The sequence below is a fragment of the Pipistrellus hanaki genome, assembly GCF_964339955.1.
Source record: "Pipistrellus hanaki genome assembly, chromosome: 2".
Lineage (NCBI taxonomy): Eukaryota > Metazoa > Chordata > Mammalia > Chiroptera > Vespertilionidae > Pipistrellus > Pipistrellus hanaki.
The window spans coordinates 119,966,214-119,979,460 of record NC_140504.1 but is presented as its reverse complement, the minus strand read 5'-3'; the positions used below and the strand labels follow the sequence as shown (position 1 = coordinate 119,979,460).

General features: G+C 43.2%; 1 pseudogene across 1 annotated transcript; it reads left to right on the top strand.

The window, feature by feature from the left end:
* The first annotated feature begins 9,606 nt into the window (after positions 1–9,606).
* LOC311617431 (mitochondrial import receptor subunit TOM40 homolog) lies at positions 9,607–12,008 on the top strand (annotated as a pseudogene). Its single transcript has 2 exons — positions 9,607–9,648; positions 10,873–12,008. The product of its transcript is annotated as a mitochondrial import receptor subunit TOM40 homolog (transcript).
* Positions 12,009–13,247: the final 1,239 nt, after the last annotated feature.

Sequence of the window (13,247 nt, the reverse complement as noted above, 5' to 3'; positions counted from 1 at the left end):
GGTGAAAGAGAATCATTGACTGGCTACCTCCTGCACACCACCTACTGGGGATTGAAAGCCTATAACCAAAGCATATGCCCTTAACCAGAATTGAACCTGGAACCCTTCAGCCTGCAGACCAGCACTCTATCCACTGAGCCAAACCAGATAGAGCCAAGAACCTCATTTTTTATTGTGTTTTCTGGAACCACTCCTGGTAGTAAGTACTCTATCATTCAGGGTCAAATCAGGAAAGAAGAAACAACATAATACGTAATATATTTCAACAGAAAGAATTCAAGAAAGGGAAATGATACCACAGGCATTGGAGGACTGAAAGAGGAAGGAAGGAAGGAAGGAAGGAAGGAAGGAAGGAAGGAAGGAAGGAAGGAAGGAAGGAAGGAAGGAAGGAAGAAAGGAAACAAGTTTACCCAAAACCAGAAAATAAACACAAGAAGCTTGGTGGAAGAATAGTGTTCCTCCCAAAATTCATATCCACCTAGAATCTGTGAATGTGACCTTATTTGGGAATAGGATCTTTGCAGATGTCATCAAGTTAAGATGAAGTCTAAGTGAATTAGAGTGGGCCCTTAATTACAATGACTGCTGTCCAGATGAGAAGGCCAGGTGAAGACACAAGACACATGAATGCCATGTGAAGACACAGGCAGAAATAGGAGTGATGCTTCCACAAGCCAAGGAATGCCAAGGATTTGCTGACACCAGAAGCTGGGAAGAGGCGGGGAAGGATTCTCCCCTAGAGCCTTCAGAGGGAGCATAGCCCTGCCTGGCTGCGGGTACATTTTAGAGGAGGCCAGTCTGGGAATGCTGAAGAAAATGGAATGCTGCTGCTATGGGTGAAGTACCACTTTTTGGACAACACACAAACAAACAAACAAAAAGGCTTTTCTCCCCCACCCTCCTCCTGCCTTCAGTCTTCCCCCATGGTCTTCTATGCTCAGAATGTAAGCTAAAACCAGCTGGCAAAGGAGAACTAGCTTGTGAAGTTCCAAATCCCAGCATCACAGTGCAATGAGAAGGTGGGTTTGGGGCTGACAGGTAAAGGTCAGACGTCAGGTATGTGTGTGTTTGTGGAGGGTTGCAGGATGTGGGTAAAGAGGTTACTGGACAGATAGATGAGCAGTGCTGAGGTCACAAATATGCTGCATCCATGACTGGAACAAAGGGGACTCAGGAAGTGTCTGAAGAGAAGTTTATTCAGCAAAACTTGCTGTAAGAATGAGCAGGGGGTGTAAACCCATACTTTCAGAAGACAAATAATACAATAACAACACTACATTGAAAACTGCTTTTGAGTTGGCAGGCCTTTTCTTGGTTTAAAGACAGTTTACAAAAAAGGGTCAGTCCTAAAATGTTTTTCCTTTAAATACTAATAAGTATTACCTGCAGTATTTTGTGTATTAAATCTTTTCTCCTTGGTTTTGTACCTGGATCCTGCAAGGGTGAGTCCCACCAGGTGGAGCCAAAGGCAAGTAAATGCAATCTTCTGGCACTTCCTTCCACCAACAAACACACACACACACACACACACACACACACACACAACCAAAGCAGACAGGGCCCTCAAGCGCCTCTGACCACCCAATTCAAAGCTCGGCCCAGATTTGCTCTCTCTATAATACCCCTTCTGACATTGTTCTTCATCCAGCTGACATATGATTCAATTCTGGTCAATTAACTAAAACAACAACAAACACACACAAAAACAAAACCTTTCCCAGAGCTAGAAATGGCTGCTATTATTTCTTAATCAACTGCTATGTTCTAGAACTACTTCATTCTATAATCACAACTCTTTTGCTTGCAATTAATAAACTCTCATCCACCAGCTTGAGCAACAGAGAAAATTTGTGATAAGGCTACCATTGATCCATTCTATCTATTGATCTATCTATCTTCCTTTAAAAATGTACTTTGCTTGGTTTCCAGGACACCACATTTACCTGAAATTTCTCCTACTGCTCTGGGGGCTCTTTTAAAAAAATTTTTTTTAAATATATTTTATTGAGTTTTTACAGAGAGGAAGAGAGAAGAATAGAGAGCTAGAAACATCCATGAGAGAGAAACATCGATCAGCTGCCCCCTGCACACACCCCGCTAGGGATGTGCCCCCAACCAAGGTACATGCCCTTGACCGGAATCGAACCCAGGACCATTCAGTCCGAAGACCGACGCTCTATCCACTGAGCCAAACTGGTTTCGGCATGGGGGCTCAGTGTAGTTTCTTTTGTTGATTCCTCCTTATATCCCTGGAGTACCCAAGACTCGGATTTGAGAAGTTTTCTCTCTTCTAGCTATACTTATTCCATTGGCCATCTGGTCCATTCAGATGACTTAGAGTTCCACAAATAAACTGACAGTTACTGAGCAACTTATTAGTGAAAGGGATTTAAACAAGAGTGTGGATATAGTGTTCTAAACATGTTCAGCTAGACATGATGAGAGTAAATTGAAGAGCAGGAGTAAGTAGATTCACTCTTTCTAGAATTTTCAAGTGTTTTAATGTTATCTAGATTACCTAGAACATTATCTCCATGATGGTAAGTACGATATCTTGTCTGTGTCTATAACCCCTGTGTCTATAACAGGCCATTTGTAGGCGCTCACTGCAAATGTATTAAATGAATAAATGCTCACAAAAGCAGTTAAACCGATAATTAGTGCTTTATTATCCACCTCAATAGAGGAGAACAACCACAGATAATAGAGAACCACAAATTATTTATATTGGTCCACATCATGGCTACGTTTTGGAGACTGGTATAATAAGAATGGCAGCCCTGGAGACCCAGTGAGTCTCGCACGCTGTTTGTTTCCTGATTATCACTGAAACGAGGGCAGTCCGAAGACAGAACGCAGCAATACACGTTCTTGTCACCTTTTGTGCAAGTCTGTGCAGTAGTCTCCTCACCCCCCAGGCATGATCAGCACCACCAAGGCACAAGGTCACCATAAAGCAATTTTGTGTTTCTCTCTCTCTCTCTCTCTCTCTCTCTCTCTCTCTCTCTCTCTCTCTCTCTCTCTCTTTCATTTCAATTTGGAAGAAACTTCAGAACCTACAGAAAAGTTGGAGAATAGTACACTTAACATCCACATGCCCTTCATTTAAATTTACTGGTGAGCACCTGGATGCTCCACCCCTAAGTACTTTGATAGCTTTTTAATTTTTAAAAATATATTTTTATTGATTTCAGAGAGGAAAGGTGAGGGATAGAGATAGAAGCATCAATGGTGAGAGAGAATGACTGATTGGCTGCCTCCCGCACATCTCACACTGGGGATTGGCTGCCTCCCGCACATCTCACAAAACGTGGGCATATGCCCTGATCAGGAATTGAACTGTGGCCTCCTGCTTCACAGTTTGATGCTCAACCACTGAGCCACACTGGCCAGACTGTAATATCTTTTTAAAAAAACAAAATAGCACAATCCAGGGCCCAGTTAAGGATCAAATAATACACTTAGCTGCTGTGTCTTTTAATCTAGAACAGTGTCAGATTTTTTTTTTTTTTTCATGGCACTGAAATATTTTGAAGAGTCCAAGATATGAAGTCCCATAATCTGGATTTCTCTGATGGTTTCTACATGATTTACTAATATTTTTTTTGTTAAGGATACTGCATAGGTTTTCCTATTATTGGTGATTCTAGGCTTGATTACTTAATGAAAGCAAATTCTCAGGCTGTCTCCTTCTCTCTTTTTTCTGTTTTCAGGGGATCACAGAGACAAATCGCTGTCTCTGTGACAAATGAGCATTTATTTTTGTACCTTCCTGGCATCTGACCTGTCCAGTTTTTCCTGTACTTAGGCCTAGACTATATTCCCCTAGACCCAGAGGGGAAATGATTGCATCTTGTAAAGTTTCCCCTCACCTCTTGGGCCTGAGTGTTGTAACTGGCATTCCTGTCCTAGTGAGCAGTCTTTGTCTTGGACCTGGGACTGGGACTTTAATGCAAAGTCATTTTTTAAGGATACAAGAATGGTAGACTGATGGCTCTTAAAAAGACAACCACATCCCAACCTCTGAAACCTGTGAATGTGACCTTACATGCACAAAAGGAGTTTGCAGATGTGATTAAAAATTTTTCAGTGGAAAGATTATCCTGGATTATCCATATGGACCTTAAAATATAATCAAAATGCCCTTGTAAGACGGAGATTTTACATATAAAAGAAAGTGGCAATGTGATCACCAGGGTAGAGATTAGATGGTGCAGCCACAAGCCAAGGAATGCTGGCAGTCACCAGAAGCTGGAAGGACCCGGAGCCTCAGGCGGAGGCTTTGCTCTGCCAACACCATGATCTCAGCCCAGGGATACTTATGTCAGACTTCTGGTCTCCAGAACTGTGAGATAAGAAATTGCTAATTTAAGCCACCAAGAGTGTGGTGATTTGTTACAGCAGTGCTAGGAAACTAATACAGTAAGTGAATACTTAAAATGTAAATTGAGATTTTGATTCTGTCACTTTCTAGAGTGTAATTTGAGGCAAGTTATTTAATTTCACTTTCAGTTCTCACTTTTTAAAATGGGGATAATAGCCATCTTTTAGGGTTAATATAAATATTAAATGATACAATATAAATGTATATGCTAAATACCTAGTAAAAAGCATGGCACATAATAACACTCAATACATGAGGGCTTTTAGTAGTGATCATTTAATTCAGCAAATATATATTGAGTGCTTACTATGTGCAATACTGCCACCTTCAAGAAGCCTACATTCTAGTTAGGGAGACAGATGATGAATAATAAACAATAAATATGTAGCATGCTAGATAGTAGTAAATGCTACAAGGAATAAAAAACAAGGCAAAGAGAATTAATTGGTTCTAATTTAGATTTGAGATATATTTGCAAAATACCTTATAGCCTACCTATTATGAAACATTATTGTAATATTAATAACAGCTACCATCTACTGAATGCCTTATTTCACCGTGTTCTCACAACAATGCTTAAAGGAAGGATAAAATTATCCCCAGGACATGAGGGAGGAACCAGGCTCAGAAAATTTAATTAAGTTCATCTCAAACAACCTCAAGGTCAGGAGTTGAACTTCAAGATCCAGGCTCTTTTAGTTCTTCTAAACTGCTGCTATGAACATAGAAATCTGACGCCTTGCTCTTCAGTCCTTACACAGAACATGGAGTGGCTATAATATCCCATGTGATTTATTCACATGGTTAGCCCACATCACAAGAACAGTATGTGCCTCAGGCTCACATCAAATATTTAACCATGACCCATTGTTGTCCTGGACTGTCTTTCCCTAAGGCGGTGTGTTCTTTGACCACACAGTCCCTAATTCAGCCATTCTTGGAGCATTAGTGAGAATTTTTTTGTGGGGGGGAGGGGGGGGCGGGGGGGAAAGTTACATGGAAAAATAAATTCTGGAAATACTAGCATAGCCGAAACCGGTTTGGCTCAGTGGATAGAGTGTCGGCTTGCGGACTGAAGGGTCCCAGGTTTGATTCCAGTCAAGGGCATGTACCTCAGTTGCGGGCACATCCCCGGTAGGAGGTGTGCAGGAGGCAGCTGGTCGATGTTTCTCTCTCATCGATGTTTCTAGCTCTCTATCCCTCTCTCTTCCTCTATGTAAAAAATCAATAAAATATATTTAAAAGAAATACTAGCATAAACAATATGAACAGGTTATTTAGTTATTGTTTTACTAAGAACTCCTTTAAAAACATAACATCACCTTTAATATCACCTTTAACCTTCCTGTCAATTATAGTTATATGACATAATTTCCATTTCCTGTGAGTGTCACTTTTAATAAAATTAAGAGTGTTTATTTTAAATAATATAGATATGGGAAGATGTAATAAGTGAAACATGTAGTGAGTATAAACACTTTCTAAATTATACTATATTCAAGCCACATGACAAGTTATAGTTGACCAAATCTCAGTAAATTTTGTTACCCAAGTCATAGGGTATTTAGAATTGCAAATCAAATCCTATCTCAAGATAACTATTTTCAATTGAACCATTATTGTTATGCATTTTGTTATGTTTTATAGAGAACATTCTTGGGCACTGAAAATTATTTAAAACTCACATTAAAAAAAAAAACCCTTCCATTTGAAGATACATTCGTTTCAGGAATAAACTGTATTTCTTAACCTAAAAAAAGTGCTAATGCTAGGCTTTTACCTCACTTAGTTTTTAAAAATTACAGGTGTATGATGAACCAGGGGGTCACAGTTCCATTCCCGGTCAGGGCACATGTCCAGCTTGTGGGCTTGATCCCCAGTGGGGGATGTGCAGGAGGCAGCAGATTGATTATGTTCCTCTCTCATCAATATTTCTATCACTCCTTCTCTCTCCCTTCTTCTATCTCTAAAAAGATATTTTTAAAAATTTACATGTGGATGTGTATCATATCATGCTAAAGACATCAGCCTGATCAACTAGCACAAACCAACAGATACCAAACTGTGTTCCTTTAATAAATAATTTTGTTTGGTTGCAGGCTCCTCCCCAGCAAGATCCTTTTAATAAACAATTTTGAACAAAATTTAAACAACAAAGTAGCAATTATTGAGAACCACAAGAATTCAAGATAACTCTGGTATGTCACCTTTTCAAAAGCGTCCTTTCTCTTTGCTGAAATTCAAAATATCTCTGTGGCAATGTGCACAACAGAATTGGAAAGTAGGAGACCAAGACTTCTTGCTGGAATATTGACTCAGAATCCTCAGTAAATTGATTTTAATTTATCATTTCCAAGCTTAATGACATTTAATAATTTATTGCATTGGTTATCATTAAAAGGTCAAATGAAAGTTTATGTAATGGGTTTTAAGATCCAGAAAAGAACTTCTGTTCTGAATCATTTCAACATTCATAAGGTAACCTTTGTGGCTGAGTTTAAAAGTTAAGTCTGCCAGACTGAAGGTGGATGACTAAAATAACTCGACCCGGAAGCAGAAAGCCTGCTTGGGTCACCACCTGGGGAGCATGTTGTGAGGAGGCAAAAAAGTTGTCCTCCATAGACCTGCACTGTATTCAGCTGTTCTTGACTCTACTTTTTGTACATTCTGCAATATAGACTACCACCCAAAGAAGATTGGAGACTCATTTATGCAACCTGAAATATCTTAACTTGTGAATTTGTGTGTTTTTTTAACAAACTGTAACATATGCATTTATTATGACCAAGTATTATATATTGTGCATTATTGTATGTGCTGTATTTTTCTCTTTTTTTTCTCTTTTATTTTTAGAGAGTAGAAGGGAGAGGAAGAGACAAAGAGAAACATCGATGTGAGAGAGTCACATTGGTTGATTGCCTCCTACATACACCCTGACCAGGGAAGGGAATCTGCAACTAAGGTATGTGCCCAGGACCCTTCAGTTCGTGGCTAGGGCTGAATTTGCATTCTTAAACAGAGTTTCGTCTTGGCCCTTTGTTTCTCACTTGAGACACTGCTCTACAGACTTTTAATTGTTTGAGTCTTAAAGAAGAACATGTATTCATGTATGGTGTGCAATAAAAAGCAAGCAAGCTGGTTTTAAACTCTGTTTTACCAGATTGTCCATCCACTGGAAAAATTGCTTGTCTCAGAAAAATTTGAGTATCAACCTAAGGACATTTAAGAGTTTGTTGTAACACAGAGCTTCTCAAATGATAGTGTTCAAATGAGTTACGTGGAGATCTTAAGAGCAGTTACTGAAACAGTGGGTCTCGGGTGGGCCTGAGAGCCTGCCTTTCTCACCAGCTCCCTGGTCCACAGGGAACACTTGGGCAACAAGGTTTTAAGAGAGCTGCTGCTCCGTGCCATTTCCCTGCAATCCAGGACATCATTTCTCCTGCCTTCGCTCTCGGCCTCATGCATTTATCATTAGAGGGGCTTCATGTCCCCAGAGAATCAGAATACATGTGGTGGGAAATTGGCTGAGTTGAATCAAAATGCATTGGTTTGGCCTCTGTCGACACATTGCCTGTGTCTGTAACTGTATTTCAGTTCCAATAAATGCACGCACATGGGTCTGAGGTAAACATATTGGTTTAAGTGAAAATTCACTGGTTGGGAAACAAACATAGGATTGCAGTGAAAACACATTTCGCTAAGTATTTTGCATAATTCCCACAAACAGATGCTAGGAAAGCTATGTTTAGGTTTCAGTGGCAGTTCATTGAATTCATTGGCCTTCTATTTATTTCACTGAATATGTATGAGCTTTGATGAAAATGCATTGCTTGGAAAAAATCAGTCAGGCTCTTCCTATACAGGCTGGTCGTAATGTCCTTCCTAATTTTGGAGCCATACCACCAGACTCTTGTTTGTGAATACCTATTATTTGTAATGTTCCACATTGCTTAGGTGGCAGTGGGCAAAGCAATTTTACCTGTTCCTTGAGTTTGTAATGTAGGGGAATCATTGAACACTACAGAATATAAATGTGACTAAAATCTATATTAGAATAACTATAAGATGTTTTTTTAAATCTCAAAATGTTATTTTTTCTGAACCAATTTTTATACAGAAAAATATATTCCAAAATGTTGGGCTAAATCTAGAATCAATTTTGAAAACACAATACTGTACACTAAATACAAATATAGGCAATATTTGACAAAATCCGTGATGTAATTATAGAAAAGCTACACTGGAAACCAATTGAATTGAGGACAGATGTAGAATTTGTATCAAATCAATGCCCTGAAATGAGCCTACATCCACAGAGTGATCGTAAATATATTGCTAATTTCTCCTGCTACCCAGAGACATGATGGCGGCAGAGGGGGAGAGCAAGGATGTTTTCTTCCTATTGTGACAATAATATGGTGCTTTAGATACTCAAAGGGATCAGATATATGTAGCACATGATCAGCCAGTTGCCTGGTGTGAAAAATTATTCTTAATCCAGGATAAGAATTTAAAGGGGCAGGGAGTACAAGCTACATAGATGTAGCTAGTTGGACATTTTTTTTTTTATCCACCAAATCTAGCTTGATAAGAAACTCTCAAGCCTAACATGCTTTAGTCAGAAATGAGCTGAACGATACTTCTGGGCCTTAGGAATGTGGGTGGCATTTTGTTGGGCAAGTTATAAAATCAGGTCCAGGTTAAAACTGCCGATTCCATGACTACCTGACTTCCAATCTATCTTGTCCTTGCAATTCTGTGGCCAGAACACAGAGTCTCCCTTAATGACCCAGAATAGCTTAAAAAAAAAATGCATTACTTTTTCTCTTCCAGCCCTGATATATTATCTTGAGGAGATGCATTCTGAAGTATAGTAATCCCCCCTTATCAGCAGTTTCACTTTATGCAGTTTCAGTTATCTGTGGTCAACCATGGTCTGAAATATTAAATGGAAAATTGCAGAAATAAGCAGTGCATAAGTTTTAAATTGTGTTATGTTCTGAATGATGTGGTGAACTTTTGCACCACCCTATCTGGAATGTGAGTCACCCTTTGTCCAGCACCTCCACGCTGTATTCTCTCTCCACCTGCTAGTCACTCAGTAACCATCTATCTCAACTACCAGGTCCACTGTCTCGGTATCAGTGCTGGTGTTCCAGCCACACTTATTTTACTTAATACTGGCCCCAAAGAACAAGACTCGTGATGCTGGCAATTCCGATATGCCAAAGAGAAGCCATACAGTCCTCCCCTTAAATGAAAAAGTGAGTACAGTACAAGAGATCACACTCACATAACTTTTATTGCAGTATATTGTTATAATTGTTCTATTTATTATTGGTGATTGTTGTTAATCTCTTACTGTGCCTAATTTATAAATTAAAATTTATCATAATGGTACCTGCAGGCTCAATCCCTAGTGTGTAGTGTGCAGAAGGCAGCTGATCAATGATCTTCTCTCATCATTGATATTTCTCTCCCCCACTAACCCCTGCCTCCTTCCTCTCTGAAATCAATAAAAATATATATTTAAAATAAATAAATAAATGGCTTAGAAGAAAATGTTCCCCACTCTTTTTCTCCTTCTCTTCCTTCTTTTCCTCCTCCTCTTCCTCATCCTCTGTCTTTCTTTCTTTTTCTATTTCTCTCTCATCATATCATATCATCTATCATCTATATCTATTCTATATCATCTATCTGTCAAGATACAAACAAAAGTGTCAAAATAATAACAATTGTTAAATCTAGGTGGAGGATATCAGTGTGTTTGTATACTATTCTTCTAGATTTTCTGGTTGCTTTGGTTTACTTCTTTTAAAAGTTAGGGGCCCCCTACCTGGTTTGGCTCAGTGGATAAAGCGGCGGCCTGCAGACCAAAGGGTCCCAGATTCAATTCCAGTTAAGGGCACATAGATTGGTTGCAGGCTCCTCCCGGCCTGGACCCTGGTCAGGGCTCCTGCAGGAGGCAACCAATCGATGGGTTTCTCTCACATCAATGTTTCTCTCTGTCTTTCCCTCTCTCTTCCACTCCCCCTAAAAGTCAATGGAAAGATATCCTCGAGTGAGGATTAACAAAAAAAATATAAACAAATAAATAAAAATCCTCATTGAAAATAAATAAATAAAAATAAAAGTTAGGAGGGAAAGACATGGTCTTGATTGGGTGTGAGGACAGAGAAGAAAGGGTGTCTGTCTTGTTTTCTGATATATCACAAGTGCCCGACACACATCCGTCCTAGCAAATAACTTTTAAACTTATGTTTCTTTTTCAAAATACATATTTTATTGATTTTTTTTACAGAGAGGAAGGGAAAGGGATAGAGTTAGAAACATCGATCAGCTGCCTCCTCCACACCCCCCACAGGGGATGTGCCCGCAACCAAAGTACATGCCCTTGACCGGAATTGAACCCGGGACCTTGAGTCCGCAGGCTGATACTCTATCCACTGAGCCAAACCGGTCAGGGCCTGTGTTCCTTTGTTTGTCAGAAAGGCAGCAGGGGCAGCTGTGCGTTCTGTTGCGTGTGGGGCCCGGGCTGGGCACGCAGCGGGGCGGGAACAGGCGGTGCAGCCAGCGACCATTGGGAAGTGTGGGCCGCTAGCTCCCCGCCCGCAGGGCACCGCTGCCACCGCCTGCCCTCCTGGGACCGCTGCTGTCTCCACCTTCTCCTCCAGCTTCACTTTGCTGCAGCCTGATCGCCTGGGCCGGGGAGGGTCGAGGTTCAGAACGGACCGGGACTGTAGGCACCAGCGCAGCAGGGACCAGGGACGATGGGGCCTGTGGCAGCTTCCCACCCTGGGCCGCCTGCCGAGCGCCACCGCAAGTGCCAGGAGCTGTTTCCTCTCCAGGTGGAAGGTGCCAAGCTCACAGTCAACAAAGGGTTGCGGAGCCATTTCCAGGAGAACCACACAGCAGCCCTCAGCACAATCGGGGCGTCCAGCTACCACTTCGGGGTCACGCACGTGGGGACAAAGCAGCTGAGTCCCACAGAGGCATCCCCCGTGTGGGTGGGTGACATGGACCATAGTGGCGGCCTCAGTGCTCAGGCCACTCCCCAGCTGGGCCCCGGCCTCAGGTCCAAGATGGCCATCCAGACCCCGCAGTCCAAGTTTGTGAACTGGCAGGTGGACGGGAGGACCCGGGTTCTGACTTAGCAGCTGTCCCGCTCGGGAACCCAATCGTCCTGGTGGGTTCAGGAATCCTCGAGGCCCACTTCCTCCAGAGCATCACGCCATGTCTGGCACTGGTCCCCCCCGGCGGCCTGGGGAGGAGGGTACTGTCCTGTCTCTAGCTGGAAACACACATTGAACAACTGGTTGGCAACAGTAACGTTGGGCTAGGTGGGCATGCACACGACAAACTACCACAAAGCCGGTGACCAGCTGCAGGTAGGCGAGGAGTCTGAGGCCAGCACAAGGATGCAAGACACAAGTGTCTCCTTCGGGTACCAGCTGGACTTGCCCAGGGCCAACCTCCTCTTCAAAGGCTCCGAGGACAGCAACTGGATCGTGGGTGCCCCGCTGGAGAAGACGCTCCCGCCCCTGCCGCGGAGGCTGGCCCTCCGGGCCTTTCTGAATCACGAAAGAACAAGTCTCCGTGTGGCTTTGGCCTCACCATGGTCTGAGCCCCTCTTGGCTCCTGCCTCCCATTCCTTCCCTCCTTGAGATTCGGAGGGGAGACCCAGTCCTCCCTCTTTCTCTCTTCCCTCCCTCCTTGGTAGTGGGGGGGGTGGGGTGGAAAGGAGGGGGCCATCACCCCAGCAGCTGAGGGAGGAATTCTAGAACCACAGGCGCTTTAGGATTCGAAGCACTGGGGGCTGTGTGCCCAATGGACCTGAGGCCCAAGAAGGGGTTCTGGAATCAAGGGGCACGCCAGATTTTGAGTACCAGGGGGAGAGGCTGCCAGACAACCTCAGGGAGGTGTTGGGACATCACCATCACCCACAAAGATCTTGGGGCCACCCCCAGAGGGGGCAGAAAGAAAAGGAGCTTCCCCATCCCAGGCCTGCCCCCACCCACCAGGAAGACAGGTCAACTGAAAGACTGATCTTGGTTTGCTAAAAAGAAGACAGATAATCAATTTTTATAATATATACACACTAGGGGCTCAGTGCATGAATTTGTGCACCTTGAAAGGAACTGTGGGCCATGAGGCTGTGGTGGGCATAGGGGCAGGTCTTGGGCCATCCTCCATGCCCCCACCAAGCCCCTCCCACTGCAGCCCTGGTCTCTGTCTGCCAGCAGCCCCTCTCCTGCAGCCACCGCTCCCACAGGCTGACAGTGCCAGCCCCGCCCACACCCACTAAAGGTGTGGAGAGATTGGGGCTGGTGCCTGCAGCAGGTACAAGTGGGGCCAGTACCCTCAGTGGGTGTGAGTGGCAGCTGCTGCCCCAATTGCCCCTCAGGAACAGCGGGAGGTGGAGAAGCCTTCAGGGGCAATTGGGGCTGGCAGCTACTCTTGCACCCACTGCCAGCACTGAGCGATTGGGACCAGTGCCAGACGCCAGCAGCGGGTCTCTGTTCCTCGCTTTTCTCTCAGCCATCCAGGTCTTTGCAAAGACAATATTGTTATAAGACATATATATTAGTGATGCCCTCTCGCCACCACGTACATATGAGCAGACCATGGTGGAGACCGCCAGCAGCCATCCTCCCACTCTTCCTAAAACATCACCCCAAACTTTTAGGGGCTGCTCATCGCTGTTTAGGTGCTGCCTGTGACTGGCCTAGAGCAATGTGTTTGGAGATACAGAGCAAATCACAGTTTGTGCCTGCTTCTGCTTGGCCTGGATGTGTGTGGGAAGTAGTGCCCCAAAGCTGGCTTTTACCAGCGCCAGGCCTGGGGGCGGGTCCACAAAAAGTCT